At 42.1% G+C, this 14,939-nt stretch overlaps 1 protein-coding gene across 1 annotated transcript in view; it reads right to left on the bottom strand.

Annotated features, from left to right (window-relative positions):
- Positions 1-1,380: 1,380 nt before the first annotated feature.
- LOC104858568 (Golgi apparatus membrane protein TVP23 homolog B) overlaps positions 1,381-14,939 on the bottom strand; it is a 138,646-nt gene continuing 125,087 nt past the window's right edge. Inside the window, exons 11-13 of the mRNA XM_033762775.1 lie at positions 2,977-4,084; positions 2,561-2,620; positions 1,381-1,790 (exon numbers count right to left, since the gene is read on the bottom strand). The gene's annotated coding sequence lies outside the window, so the exon portion shown is untranslated. The remainder of the gene's footprint in view (positions 1,791-2,560; positions 2,621-2,976; positions 4,085-14,939) is intronic.

Genomic DNA, 14,939 nt, shown 5'->3' with positions numbered 1-14,939 from the left:
TTTGGACTACTGGGCAACCAGGTTTTCAAAGCCTGCTGCCAGCTTTGGGGAGTGTGAAAGCTGAGGAATGATGTTCTCTGTGTGTCTGGCTTGTTCAGCATGTCCAAGGCACCAAACATGAAGATTCCAGGGCCTAGGGTTGCATCTCAAGTGGTGTGACCAAGCAACCAGCTGCCAGTGGTCATTTTGAAAGCATGCAGCTCTCAAGGCACAGCATGTTCCTTCCAAGGCAGCTATCCCAAGCCTGAGGGTCAGAGAAAAGCACCTGGAACCCTTAACGGTCCAGTCCCTTCTTCTACTGATAGCCTAAGTTACACAGGGGCTGTAGACGCCTCATCACTCAGCACAGCTCAGCGTTGAGGTATACTGTGGTTGCTTGCTTTTTTTTTCCCCCCAGTTCTAAAGGTTGAACCCAGGGCCTCACACATGCTAGGGCATCGTTCTACCACTGAGCTACATCCTCAGTCCTTTTTATATTTTATTGTGTGACGGATCTTGCTAAATTGTCCAGGCTGGTCTCACACTTGCAACCCTTCTGCCTTAACCTCTCGAGTAGCTGGGATCGCAGGTGTGCACCACCAGGCACAGCATACTGCGCTTTCTTTAGCTATGTTGCTCCCCTTGCTTTGAAGAATTCTAATCTCACTCACATCTTTTCATTGCTCCCATAGCCCAGGGGTCTCCTTTCAATATTCCAAATGTATCAAAAATTCCAGTTCATAAAGCATAGGGGCTGTTTCTCTACTGAGCTTTTCCCTGTAAAGTCATGATTGACGTCCCTGCCATCTTTAGCCCTGACTATGTCCATCTGCTCTCCAGTCCCCTACAAGCCCTTCCTTTTTTAATGCCCACTGTAGTATCAGTCTGGTCTTTAGTACCGATTATAAGCAAGCACTCCGTCATCCCCTATCTTCTGATACTTCGCACTAGCTTCCTCCCTGCCATCTTCCTTCTAGGAAGTCTCTATCAGAGATGAAGTTTGTTTCATCCTCTTCTGATCTCATTGGAAGCACACAGAAGGTCACAATGAATGTTTGTTGAATTGATGCAGTTTGAGCCCTACCTTCAAACATCTCATCGACTGTAAAGGACCGGAAAGATGATAATCAGTACAGACAGACTGAATATCCCCTATCTGAAATGTTGGGAACCAAAAGTGTTTTAGATTTCAAATTTTTTTGGTTTGGGATTTTGGACTAGAGATAGAGAGAAATAGAGATGATAAAGTCAGAGAGGGGGTTAGGGATAAGGATAGAGACAGAGATATCTTGATGGGACCTAAAGCTAAGTATAGAATTCTTCTTGTATGTTTCATATACAACTTGTAGACATAGCCCGACAGTAATTTTATACAATACTTTTAGTGTACCTGCATTTTGATTATGACCCATGACATGAGATCAAATGTAGAATTTTCCACTTACAGAGTCATAGCAGCACATAAAAAGTTTCCAGTGGGCATATTTTGGATTTGGGGGTTTCAGATAAAGGATGCTCAATTTGTAATTTCAAACAAGCTTAAGAAATATGTGCAAGTTATAGAAGCAGCACAGAACTGAGAGTCAATAATTACAAGTCTTGACTGGAGTGTAGCTCAGTGGTGGAGTGCTTGCTTTGCATGCACAAGACTCTGGGTCCCATCCCAGCACTGCAAACAAACAAACAAATAAAAACCCTTAAATATCTCCCATAGACATTTGATGGGAGACACATAATTCATTTCTTCTTTTCCATTTCATGCAAACAGGAAGTCAGCTTTCTTCCCTTACAGCAGACATCTTTGTTTTATGCTAAAATGAAAACATAACAGGAAAATCATGGTACTGTAGTGGCATTTGTGCAATGCATTATAGTCTTCAGAGAATTCTGTGAACAAAGAATTTGTGTACACCAATGGTGGACTAGACGGGGCTCATTGTAAGTCAAATTACCCTGAATTTATGGAAAAGAATAGAGATGCCAAGTGACTTTCCTAGTTCCTGCAGAATGTTCAACAAGGAACTGGAACCAGGATCCAGGTAGCTACACATTATCCCACCCTAATTCCCCTCTGCCCTACACACTTCTTCCCCAGCCTCTCCTGGAGCTGGAATGATCTTCTGTTTCCATGGTTTCCCTCAACTGATCTGATTATTGGGCACCATTTCCAAGGACCCCGTCAGCAAAGGGCTGTGGGAGGGCACAATGAAATCCCATTCCCTAGTGATGACAAATTAATTATACATAGGCTTCCAAGTGGTACGTTGGATCTCCAAGCCTTTTGCCACAGATCATAGATCCCCTCTAAGGATCCTTGCAGGTAAAGCCCACTGAAGTACACCTCTGCCCTGACTAGATTTTATTACCAGTGTGGTGACATCAAGACGGAGGGGAGGGAGATATGTTTCTTCAATTAAGAAAATATTTAAGAGAGTACCTTTTTTTATATTGATTTTAGTGGGGCCAAGTCTAAGGTTATTTCCCTGGGAGTAGGGGTTACACATTAGTAGCTATGGTAATGAGGTGAGCTCTTCAGGAAAAAGAAAAGAGAAAAGGAAAATATCTGATTTACAATGCTTACCAATTTCCAGAGGGTAAATACGTCCACTGTGGCCAGTTTTAATTCGCCACTGCATTGTTCCTGTGTGTAGGAGCAGAAAAAGATGTGCATATTTGGTTTCAGAAGCCAGGACAAGTGGCTGCCACATCAACAGTTACTGGGATTTTATTAAGAGTAAGTTTCCTTTTTTAGGCTCCCTGAATACTAAGATAGGGACACTAAAAACAGACTCACAGATTTGTGGGGACTGAATGAAGTAATATATCTACGGTCTAAAGCAAGGGCCCCCAACCCCTGTTAAACAGACCCATAGCAGTCAATGGCCAGAACCAGGCCACACAGGAGGAGGTAAGAAGCTGGCAAACAAAGCTTCACCTGTATTTATAGCCTGAGCCCCACCAAAGGGTATTAGATTCTTGTAGGAGAGCAAATCCTACCGTGAAGTGCAAATTTGAGGAATCTAGACTGAACGCTCCTTTGAGTCATCTGTGGAAAAATTGTCTTCCAGTTATATAGTCTCCTGTGCTTAAAAGGATGGGGACTGTTGGTCTACAGCAATGCCTGGCACGTCATGAGCACTCAGTAAAGGAACGCAGCCACAAGTGTCCTCAATGCTACGTACAAGTATCTTCTCACCAGCCACGGGGGGGTGGGTATCCATATCCCAGCTGAGAGGAGCCCTCTTTGGTGGGCTGAGGGTGGCTGGAGCTAAGGACATTGAGCAGCCTGTGGGCTACTGGGCAAAAGGATGCCACATATTCATCTTTTGTCCCTGCCTTCCCTGACCCCCCAGAGGATGACAAAGTGGAAAACTCCAGGAAGACAATGGTATATAAAAAGCTCTGCAACAGAGAAAAATCTAAAAGGGGTACAGACCGAACGAGGGAATATGGCAGGGCCACCTCGGATGGTCATATTTGCAGTCCTGGGATAGGAATGCTAGGGACAGGCATGACTTCAGCACCGCACCCAGTAGGACATCCCCAAGGCCAGGTCACTCACAGATACGTTTTGCCCTGCGAAACACCCGGGACCTGTTGTTAAGCCTGCACGGCGGAACAGGGTGCTGAGGTGGCACTGGGATGAAGGTAGGTGACTGCCTGTTCATCTGAATAAAAAGAAATCAACTTCATTCACTCAGGGCAGTGTGCTCCCATTCTCCCTGCCTGCCCTTCAATAATGACGCACATCAGTACAGTCTCTAAGAAGGGAAGAGAGGGCACCCAGTTCTGATGGCTGTCTACCAATATGTGTGATGCTGAGTTGGGCTCCCCTGGGCCTGTGAGCCTCAAGCTCTGATCACCTTTACCACCTGAAGTCTGAGGAATTCTGCAACATCAGATGCTTGGAGTAGGGGACCAGGGCGTCCCACAGACCACACAAGCGGCTCACGGGACAGGGTCATGGAAGTTTGCTTCTCTGAGTAACTGAGTGCTTCCCCCTCAAAGACAATGTCCCAGCAGGCCTCAGATGGCAGCCTCACCAAAGCCACCGAGGGCAGGGTGCACAATGCAGGCCTGTTCCTGTGGGAGCCAGGAATATTATCTGAGAAAGAAGCAGAGAAGAAAACAATGTCTAAATATCTGTTATCGCTTCCTACACCTCACCCACTGAAAACATTAACTTCATACCAACCTCCCACTGAGTGTGCCTGTGGCGACTTCAGGAGGCCCCGGGGTAGTGAGGACGGAGCCCAGAGGAGCTAGGTCTGTACATGTTCAGGCCACGGGTCTGCCGCACAGCTTACCCTATGCCTGTTGTGCTTCCGAATTTCCTTAAATATTTCATGGGATTGTTGGCAGCAGTCGCATGCTAAGGGTGGATTTTTTTTTTTCTGATTTGCATTTTCCGTTTTGCCATGATTGTTTTTTTAAGTAGAAATGGTATATCTCCCGACTCCTACATAAACTGGCAAATTCAAATTCTGGCTCCTTCTATCGCACCTGTTAGAAAAAACTCATGTGCAGCCTTATTTCGACCTATGAGGCTGCAGGCAGGGCAATAGCATCAGAAGCACTGAAGCAGTACAGATGGCTTCTATTCTAATAGGATCTTCTTAAGAAGTTTCTTAACAGAAAAGAGGAGCCTGTGCTCCATTCAGCTTTCTTGCCACATTGAAGAAAAGAAGGCATTCTTACCACCTAAAATTAGCTTTCATTCTTGCCAGTTCGGTGACAACCAGGGGGGGAAATACACTTCTGAGGGCCCTCTGGGCCTTTTCTTTTTTTAGCAGACATTAGAAGAGTTTTTAAAGGTACGTTAATGAAAATAATTTGAATCTGGTACTGAAAAAGAGGCATCAGTGAACCCAAACATAGACTCCCCAAAAGAGACCAGAAACTACAGAACAATGTAATGCAATGCATAAGGCAAATTTCAAATCACACAGGACATATAGATGATTCAATAAATATTGTTGAACAAACTAGTTCATCAGGAGAAAAAAAGACAATCATGTCATTTTCAAGAAAATGAATAGATCATGAGACCCTAATGTTAAATGGAATAAACACAGAAAGCTAAATATCACATGGTTATCCTATATAAGAAACCAAAAACAGAAACAAAGACTAAAATGAAGAAGAGGTGTTAGAAAATGGAGGCAAATGTTCTGGATACAGGGAAGGGGATCAGGGGAAGCGGGGAGAAGGAAGGTAAGAGACGAGGGGAAAGGGATTGAAAATGATCAAGATCTGATACATGAGGAGTGAATGTATCAATTCCCCTGAATGAATGCAACCATTACATATTGAAAAAATGCCTTAACAAAAATAAATAAGGAAATTACAAGTGAAAATACATTTTTAAAACAAGAAAAACTAGAAAAGCAGGACAAAATGAAGCAATCTTTCTAGATCATCTTGGGAGAGGATAAAACTTGCCTCACTGAAACAAAATTAAGAAGTCATCAGTAAAAAATACTGATAATGTTGACTTGTAGATATTTAACATTTCAGCTCTAATAAAAGCACTAAAATGTTATCAAAGTGCAAATGAAAAGATGAGACTTCAGGAGGTTGAAAGACAGGTTATGAACAAAGAACTAAAATATAAAGAGATTAATACAAAATCAAGGCTTCTGAACCACAAGTATAAAGCCAACAGCCCAATTCTTTAAGAAGCAAAACCAAATATACAAGAGACAGAGGACTTACAAAATAAGGAAAAGGACTTTGCATAGGAGTTCAGCAGAAGAGTCACGGGTTCAATCCCAAGCATAATATAAAATAATAAAGAGAAAAGGAGAGGAGAAAAAGAAAAGCAAGTTGAAACTTATGAAAAAATTTTACCATGTAGGTTGACAAAGTTCAAAATGTTTGATAATACATAGTGCTAATTTAAGAAGGAACAAGAAAAAAAATGAGAAAAAAGACAATTGGAGGAAAAAATGGAAACAAAGCTTTTGTACATAAGGATGGATGGGGGAAACGAAGCAACAAGGTATACCATGTACTGGTGCATATTCCCCATGATGAATGCTATCATTATGTATAACTAAAATGTACCAATATATGCTTTTCTGAATATAAATTCAATAAATAGCCCATAGCCAAGTGTGGTGGCACACATCTGTAATCCCACCACTCGGGAGGCTGAGACAGGAGGGTTGCCATGAGTTCAAGGCCAGCCTAGATTACATAGCAAGACCCTGTCTAAATAAACAAATAAATGGTCCAAAAATGTAATTAAGATACAGGAAATAATCATTCTCAGCAACTGTTAAAGTACAAGTAGGCATATTTTTTGGGAGAGCAGCTTGGCACTGTCTGTCCCAGGAAGAATATACATGTCCACTTCAGGAACTCGCTTTGCAAATATACTCACCCTTGTGACCAAAGGTATAGAATACTCTGCAGCACTGTGTACAACAGCTGATGACTAGAAATAATCTAAAAGTTGATCAGGTATTTAGGAGAATGAATTGATTCTCTACGTTCAGGGAAAAGCAATCCCCAAGATTATTAAATGCAAACATAAGGGGCAGAAGGCTGTGCACTCAGAGGTGGGGAGGGAAGAGGTATCACATTTATGCACTCATTCAACTTAAGTTTTGCTGAGCAACTGCTGCATGTTAGGTACCGTTCCGAGCACCAAGAATGCAGCAGTGAACAAAGCAGACAAAATCCTCTGCCCTGTGGGGATTCTGTGCTAATGGAGAAGAACAGCAACAAGCAGTAAAGTGCAATTTGTGATGTGCCACACGGTGCAAAGCGAAATGCAGAAAAATAAACCAGAGAAGACCAAGAAAGATGCAACTTTAAATAAGATGCGCAGAAAAAAGCTTCCTTGCGAAGGCTGGGTAGAGACTTATAGAAGACAAGGGAGGGAACCGTGAAGATGAACGTCAACCTATTAATGGTGCTGCCTTTAGGAAGACAGATGGGGGAGGCAGGGAGGCAGGTGCTTTGCATTCCATTGACTGGACTGTTATGCCTGTTTCTTTGTTTTGCCATACAACTAATGTGAACTAATGTGAACTCTCAGAATCCATGGGGAAATGATCCAGGATTCTCAAGGATATCAGAATCCATGGCTGCTCAGTCCCTGGTATAAAATGGCATATTTGCACATAATATTTGCATGTGCACCTCCTCCCCTGTACTTTAAATCATGTCTAGATTACTTTTAATACCTAATACTATGTATGTGCCATGTAAATAGTTGTTAGACTACACTGTTTAAGGAATAATGATAAGAAAAAATCCTGTGTGCATTCAGTGTAGACCATTTTTTTCCGAATATTTTCTCCCTACAGTTAGTTGGATCTACACATACAGAACCCACAGACCCTGAGGGCTGACTGCATTATTGCTGTTTCAATTTCTAAAAGGGCATTCTATGAGAAATTCAAAATAAAGAACTTCTCCCTAAAAAAGGAATCATGGCGTGAATTAGCTTTTACTCACTGCGACAGAAGTACCTGAGAAAAATGACTTAGAGGAGAAAAGATTTACTTTTGGCTCAAGGTTTTTGTGGTTTCAACCCACGACTAGATGGTCCCATTGCTGTGCACCTGAAGTGAGGCAGAACAGCACAGCAGGAGGTTGTGGTAGGAGCAATATGTCTTACCTCATGGCAACTGGGAAGTACAGGGGGTGGAAAAAGCCAGAGAGGAAAGGGCAGGGACTAGATTTATTCCCCAAGGTCATACTTCCATGAGCCACTTCCGTCAAATGAGCCCCTTGCCCCATTTCCTTCACCTGTCAATAATGCCATCAAGCTATGATCCCATAAATGAATTCATTCACTGATGAAGTTAGAGCCTTTGTAATCCAGTCATTTCAGAAGCCCATCAGCTGGCAACCAAGCCTTCAACACAATGAGCTCTTTGGGAGATATTTCAGATAACAACCACAATGATTAATTTTTGCCCAGACCACTTGAACATCTTGGGATTTTGAGGATGATATCTTAGGTTGAGCACCCCAAAAGCAGAGCCTTAGATAGGAGGACAAGAGGCCTTCTAGATGTCAAACCCAGGAAAGACTGGGAGAGGAGAAGTGAAACAGACCAAGTGCATGACACAGTGCAGTCCTTTGTAAAAAGTCTGTGTAGACAACCGAGGCTCAGTCCTGCAGGAAATCAGGGAACAGGGTAGAATTTACATCTGGGTTATCTGTCCAACTTGGGGGCCAAGAAGCTGGAATGCTATACCTCAGCTTCTATTTGCTCTCATTGAGAGACACCGGGTAATAAAATCACTCTGTGTTCCAGCAGTGATTGAGGCTGGGCTTCCAGTGGTGAGTTGGATGCCTGGAAAAGGACACCATCAGCACATTCCAAGGCTAGCGTGTGGGGGAGCGGCTTCCAGGGGTGCTTCGTCGTCTTGTCATGCTGAACTACATTCATATATACACTTAATGCATGCTAACCCAAATTAGAACATTAAGAAAAATATGAGGATTTCCCCTCAAGTTTTTACCCTACTGTCCAAAACGAATGATACTCTCTGCTTCATTTCACATTAAGATAGAATAAAGACGAAAACGGGCTGGCCTCAGAGCTGAGCTTAGGGAGCCGCACAAAATCCACAGTTACTTGTACGTCCAGTTCTCAGGAGAACCAAGAACACCCTGGGGCAAGGAATGAGTGCAAATACAATCTATCTGGTATGCTCTGGTGGAAAAAAGTTGTTGTTGTTGTTGTCGTTTTAACCTCTTAAGGGGACAAAATCTATGCTTTAACTTTAGAAAAACAAAAAAGAAAAGAAAAGGAATTGTAGAAATCAGTACATTTTCATCCATATCTAGGATACCCCAGTCTCTCCTCCACACCCACTGCTCCAAGTCCAGCCCTAAATGCCTGCCTCTTTTAGAAAGCTGTCCCAAAGGAATTTCACCTGTCTACAAGGAGACTCTCAACACACAGCCTACTAGGCCCCCTTTCCTGATCCATGTAAGAAATAGAACTGAAAATTTGGGGTAAAAATGAATTTAAATAAATCACTAGATTCTCTGACCAATCTTCAAAATGATTAGATTTCTGTAAAATCATCTCAAACACTTCTCCTCACTGAAGCATTCTATACTTTTAAAGCAACTGGTTTTAGGTATAGACCATTGAATGGCTTAGAAACTGATTACTGAAAGCAGAGCCCAAAAAGGCCTCTGAGCAGTCAGCGTATTGTTAAAATGAGGGAATGATTTCTCATGTTGTTGGCTACTCTCAAAAGGGTCAGCTCTCATTTAGGTATGTGAGTTCCTGAATACAGTGATGCCTCTGTCATCAAACTCAATTTGTTCCAAATTCACGTTCAAACACTGAACAGTTCAAGAACAGAACATATTTTCCCCACAGAAATAATGGAAAACCGAATAATCAATTCTTAGGCCCAAATACAACCACTATACGTTCTCTGGGAGAGAATGGGGCTTGGACTGAAGCAGCGCCTCTTTGTGTCCACAGTGAGACAGGACGCAGGACTCACGCTGCCTGTACAGATTTTTCGAGTCAAATTTTCAGCTCAACTGCCAAGCAAAGTTAGGAACCCTGAGCAGATTGTTTTCAGACTTTGCTGTTTGAATAGGAGAAAGAGCAAGCTCAGGGCCCTCCCACAACTGAAGTATCACCACATACTTTTAAAAAGCATACGTGAGTTCCTCAAAGGCAGACATGAAATGTTACGTTCCCTCCTATGTTGGGTTGTGCATTACCAGGTTGCTGATGGAGGAAAGTCAGACAAGTTTTAGACTCTGTTTATAGATTTATATATGCCCTGCTTAAAACCCTGCAGGGATACCCACTGTTCTTAGGAAAAATGTTTGTCTTTTGGTTTTTTATAGACCTCTGCTAGCTTTCAGCCTCACCCTGGGTCGCCCAGCTACCAACTCTCCTATGCTGCGGGTTAGCTGCTTTGGAACCATCTGAGATGCATGTTTACAATGAAAATTGACTTTCAGAGAGTGAGCTCCAGGAATCTGCATTTGGGGCATATGCATCAGGCAATTCATAAAACTCTTGAGGTTTGAACAGCATAGCTTCTGCTGGGCCATTCCAAACTCTTGAATGAGCTGACCCCACTTCCCACCCGAATTTGTTATCTGTTGCTATGTAACTAATTACTCTGACATTTAGAAACATACAACAGCAAACATTTATTATCTCAGAGTTTCTAGTGGTGAGGGACTGGGGAACAGCATTGCTGAGTGGTCCTGGCTCAGGGTCTCTCATGAGTCTGGAGAGCGGTCCTCTAGGGCTACCGTCAGCATCTGAAGGAGCTGAGAGTCTGCTGTTGGGCTCACAACACGGCTGTTGGCAGGAAACTTTGGTTCCTCCTTAGGTTAGCCTCTCTTCAGGGTTACTAACGTGATATCTCAGTTTGCTTTCCCCAGAGCAGGTGATCCTAGGAAGAAAGTGAGTACACAAGAAGAAAGCCATAGTCTCTTCCTAACCCAGTCATACAGGTAGCAGACCATCCCTCCTGCCATCTTCTACACAACAGAAGAAAGTTACTAAGTTCAGGCCTCACTCAAGGGGAAGGAAATTAAGCTCCACCTCTTGAAGAGCGTATCAAAGAATTGGCAGGCATATTTAAAAAAAGAAAAACATAATGGTACCTTGGCACCTTCAACAATACTCTTACAATTTTTTAAAAGTGTAACGCCACACACACACACACACACACACACACACACACACCCCAGAAGAAATTCTATTTACCTTTCAGGTACAGGTGGAAAGCAGTACCTTCTCCCAGAGTTACAGCATAGTTGCTCAGGTAATAATACCAGGGGGTATTATTTGCCAGATGATCACTGTAGATTTGTATGTTGAGATGACTTTTCAGCAGGTGGGCAAAAAAGTAACTCCTCAAGTATATACCCCATATCAAATTCAAAATACTCTAATACTGTAGCAGTGGTGTGTGAGCTCAGGTCCATCCCAAATGGCCAGGAAGTCATCACCTGACTGCAGAAACTGAAGCACAGCTTAGGACTCCTGCACAGTCCTTGGATGCACAGCAGAGTTCCTCCCAGATTCATCACACAGACCTCCACCTGCCAGGCACAGCATGCTGACCAACTCCAGGCTGTACCACAGACAGCTCCCAGCCCACTGGCACACCTTTATGGCTCATGTCTCCAAAGCCTCACACAGTCATAGCGGGTGCTTTTCAAAGGTGGCTGGATCTAGAGCCTGTGATGCTAGGATTAAGGGCGTGTAATGACCAAATCGCACTGATTGGTTTGGCACAGTTCTGGGAGTGCATAATGGGAAGGCCCCCTGTGGGTGTGAGTGCCCTCAGGGTGTGTAGCCTGGATAAACTATAAGGGACAGAAAGAGAAATGCAGCCATTGCTTGCTGCTTCACTACTTCACTGCCTTGCTACCTTCTGCCTGCCATGAACTGTTTCTCCTCTCTGATACCCCTCTGCCATGCTACCCTGCCTTGGAGCCAGCCAACTAGGAATTGAAACCTTTACAAACTGTGAGCTAAATAAACCTTTCCTCCTTTAACTTAGGGTGTTGGGCGATTTTTGTCTCAGAGATGAGGAAAGTAACGAAGACACACACTGACAAATGTGAGTTCTGGTTCTAAGTGGGGCAGAGTTCCATGGTTGTTTGCCAGACACATATGTCCTTGAGCAAGTGGCTGCACCGTGGCCTCCTCAGAGTCACTGTGAACTGCCAATTTTTTTTTCCCCTATGGAACTGAGGATTGAACTTGGGGCCTTTGCACTAACTAAATCAGATCCCCACCCTCTTTTTTATTAATTGTTTATATTGAGACAGAGTATCACTAAGTCAGGCTGTGCTTGAACTGTGATCCTCCTACCTCAGCCTCCTTCAGTGCTGGGATTATAGGTGTGCGCCCCACACACACAGCTAAGCTGTCAGCTTGAGGCTGACCCAGAGCAAGTATTGTGTTGTGTGTGGAGGGTGTCACCATCCCCAAGGAGATGTCACACTGGCTAGTGAGGAAAGTTGAGGCCTGGGAGAAAGGTGCAGTTTCTCTGCTGTGTGAGCCTAGGACAGTCTCCTGACCTAGGTCCCCCTTATCTGAGAGTACCTGGGGCATCAAGAGAGGTAAGTGAATACCCTAAAAGTGTGTATGTCCTATAAACACAATCGACTCCTAGCCAGACATGGTGGTGCACGCCTGTAGTCCCAGCACTCAGGAGGCTGAGGCAGGAGGATTGCTGTGAGTTCAAAACCAGCCCGGGCTACATAGTGAGTTCCAGGTCAATCTCAACTACATACTGAGACCCTGTCTCAAAAAACAAACAAACAAACAAACAAAAAACAACTCTTGTTCTGCAGATTGAGCAAACTGTGGATAGAAAAATATTCTGGGGTGGGGGGGAAGTACTGATTCCATACTAAATGTGTGCAGACTGAACAGTACAGATAACAGCTATTTATACAGCATTTACACTGTTACTTTAGGTGAAAAAGTAACATAAAGATGATTTAAAGTCTATAGGAAGATTACATAAATTATGTGCAAATACTGTGCCATTTGACATAAGAACATGAGCATGTGCAGATTTTGGTACTCTGCAGGGTCAGGGATGAATCGTGGAACCAATGTCCTGCAGATGTCAAGGGACAGCTGTGCAAGGCATTACTATAATCTGAATGCTGTGACCCCCAAATATCCATATGCTAAAGTTCTAACTTTCTAGATGATGGTATCACTTCCCTTGGGAAGTGATTAAGTCATGGTGCAGAACTCTTATGAAAAGGATTAATGCCTTTATAAAAGAGGCCACTGGGAGCTCATTAGGCCCTTTGCCATGTAAAGACAGCAAGATGGCGTCATCTGTGAATCAGGAAATGGGCCTTCACAAGATCAAATCTGCCAGTACCTTGACCCTACTAGACTTTTTAGACTCCTGGCTCTGTGAGAAATAGTCTATGGTATTATAGCTTCCAGACCAGGTGAGAAAAGCTTTGTTACATGGAGCCAAGTCTAAGGGCAAGTAAGGCAGAAAATTACATTAGTGTAGCAAGATTTGAACTTTTACAAATCAAATAATCAAATCAATGAGGAAGCATTGACTATTGTGAGACATTACCCCATTATTTAGAAGAATGACTTAGATCTCTATCTGTTGGTCTTGAGGACATTATGTTTTGTTAAGAGACAAGCAAGAGAAATGTTTGTGAGATCCCATCTTTGCAAAAGCATGATTTGAAATATGATTGATGTCTTGAGGTTACTGGAGCACCTGGATCTCTGATTATCCAGTGTGAACATTGTAGAGGCTAGGACTCTCCTACCTCCAGGCACACAGATTTCTCCAGGGCCTACAGGAAGAGAAGCTCAAATGTAAGTGCCATATCCAACTCACCTCAACTTCCTCAAGAATGGACCCTAGAAAGCTTCCGAGACCCTCAAGCCAGTGGCATGAGAAGATAAAGTGTCATCTGAGGAAAGAGTAAAATCACTGCAGCAGCTTTTGCAAGAGAGAAATTGAAACCAATCTGACTACGTGAACTCTAACATCTCACAGCAATCCAAAAGAATGAAGGCAAGTTTTCCTCAATAGGAAGAGATGTTAAGTTCAAAAGGCAAAGCACAGAATATCTATAGTGGTCTTATTAAAAATAAGTCTGTGTTTACTACTATAAGAGTATATTATATATACACTAAATATGTGTATTTGCATTGAATTAAAGAACTCAAAAGGATATGTGCCAAGTATGTAAATTTGATCAATGCAAATTATGATTACTTCTTGGAGAAGATGCCAAGATGGATAATCTTCCATTATTTACTTTGAATGTTCCATAGAAACAAGATCTGAAAGGTGTTAAAAGTGAGGAAAACTGAGCTTAGGCTTGGGGTTCTTAACAGTTCTTTTTAAATAAATGTCTAAGGTGAAAAATGAAAATCAGTTTTATTGAAACCTAATGAAGTTTTTTAAATAGATGTGCTAAATTTAATGTGGGTCTTCCTTAACATGTTAAATAACCAGGTGCAGCAGCAAATCTAATGACTACCGTGAATTCATGAAACCATGAACAAAAATATTTTAAGGTATACAACTATTTCATGATATGAAAATATCTGGATTCTTATTGTTTACAAAGTCTAAATATGAAAGAAATACAAAAATTCTCTGAGAGCTACTGAAAATAAAGCTGTAATTTTTAAATTCGTGGACTCCTGCATTCTATTTGTAGGTTATTTCATCTGTAGGCCTCAAACTAAGAGTTCTAAGGGTTTCCTTTTTTAAATTATTTTTTACTTTTTATTTTATTAGTATGTATTTGCAGCACATGAAGTTTACATTCATCTTCAGGAGTAGGTGCATGTACATGACAGCTTAATTCTTTTTTAATTTCCTTTCCTTTCTCATCCATCTTTATATCCCATTTCCATCTTTATATCTTTATATCCCATCTTTATATCCCATTTCCCCATTTTCATTACTACTGCTATTATTTTAGTTCATGTTTATGACATATAATACTTGTATTTGGTACCTGTGCATGACTCATCTTGAATCATTTTACTTTTCCTTCCTCCCCTCACCCTCAGTCTCCTAGACTCCTCCCCATTTGCAAAAGAGCTATCTTCTTGTTTCCTTCAATCCATCGTATATTTTGCCATTTGTTTTTACTATGCCTTATTCAAATGAGAGATAACATGTCATGTGCAAGCTTGTGTATCTGATTTTTTTCACTCAACATCATATTTTCCAGGTGCATCGATTTTTCTACAAATGTCTCAAATTTATCCTTCTTATGCCAAGTAGCATTCCATTATGTATGGCTACCACATTTTCTTTATTCATTCATCTGCTGATGAGCATACAGACTGCTTCCAGGATTAGCTATTATGAATTGTTCTGCTTATAAACATTGACATGCCTGTGTCACTGTAATATGTCTTTAGCTCTTTGGGGAAGAAATAAAGTGAAATGAAATTTCTAATTTTATTTCTTTGAGAA

This window comes from Fukomys damarensis, unplaced genomic scaffold (assembly GCF_012274545.1).
Source record: "Fukomys damarensis isolate Sample0158 unplaced genomic scaffold, DMR_v1.0_HiC HiC_scaffold_13, whole genome shotgun sequence".
Classification (NCBI taxonomy): Eukaryota; Metazoa; Chordata; class Mammalia; order Rodentia; family Bathyergidae; genus Fukomys; species Fukomys damarensis.
This window is presented reverse-complemented; position numbering and strand designations above follow the sequence as displayed.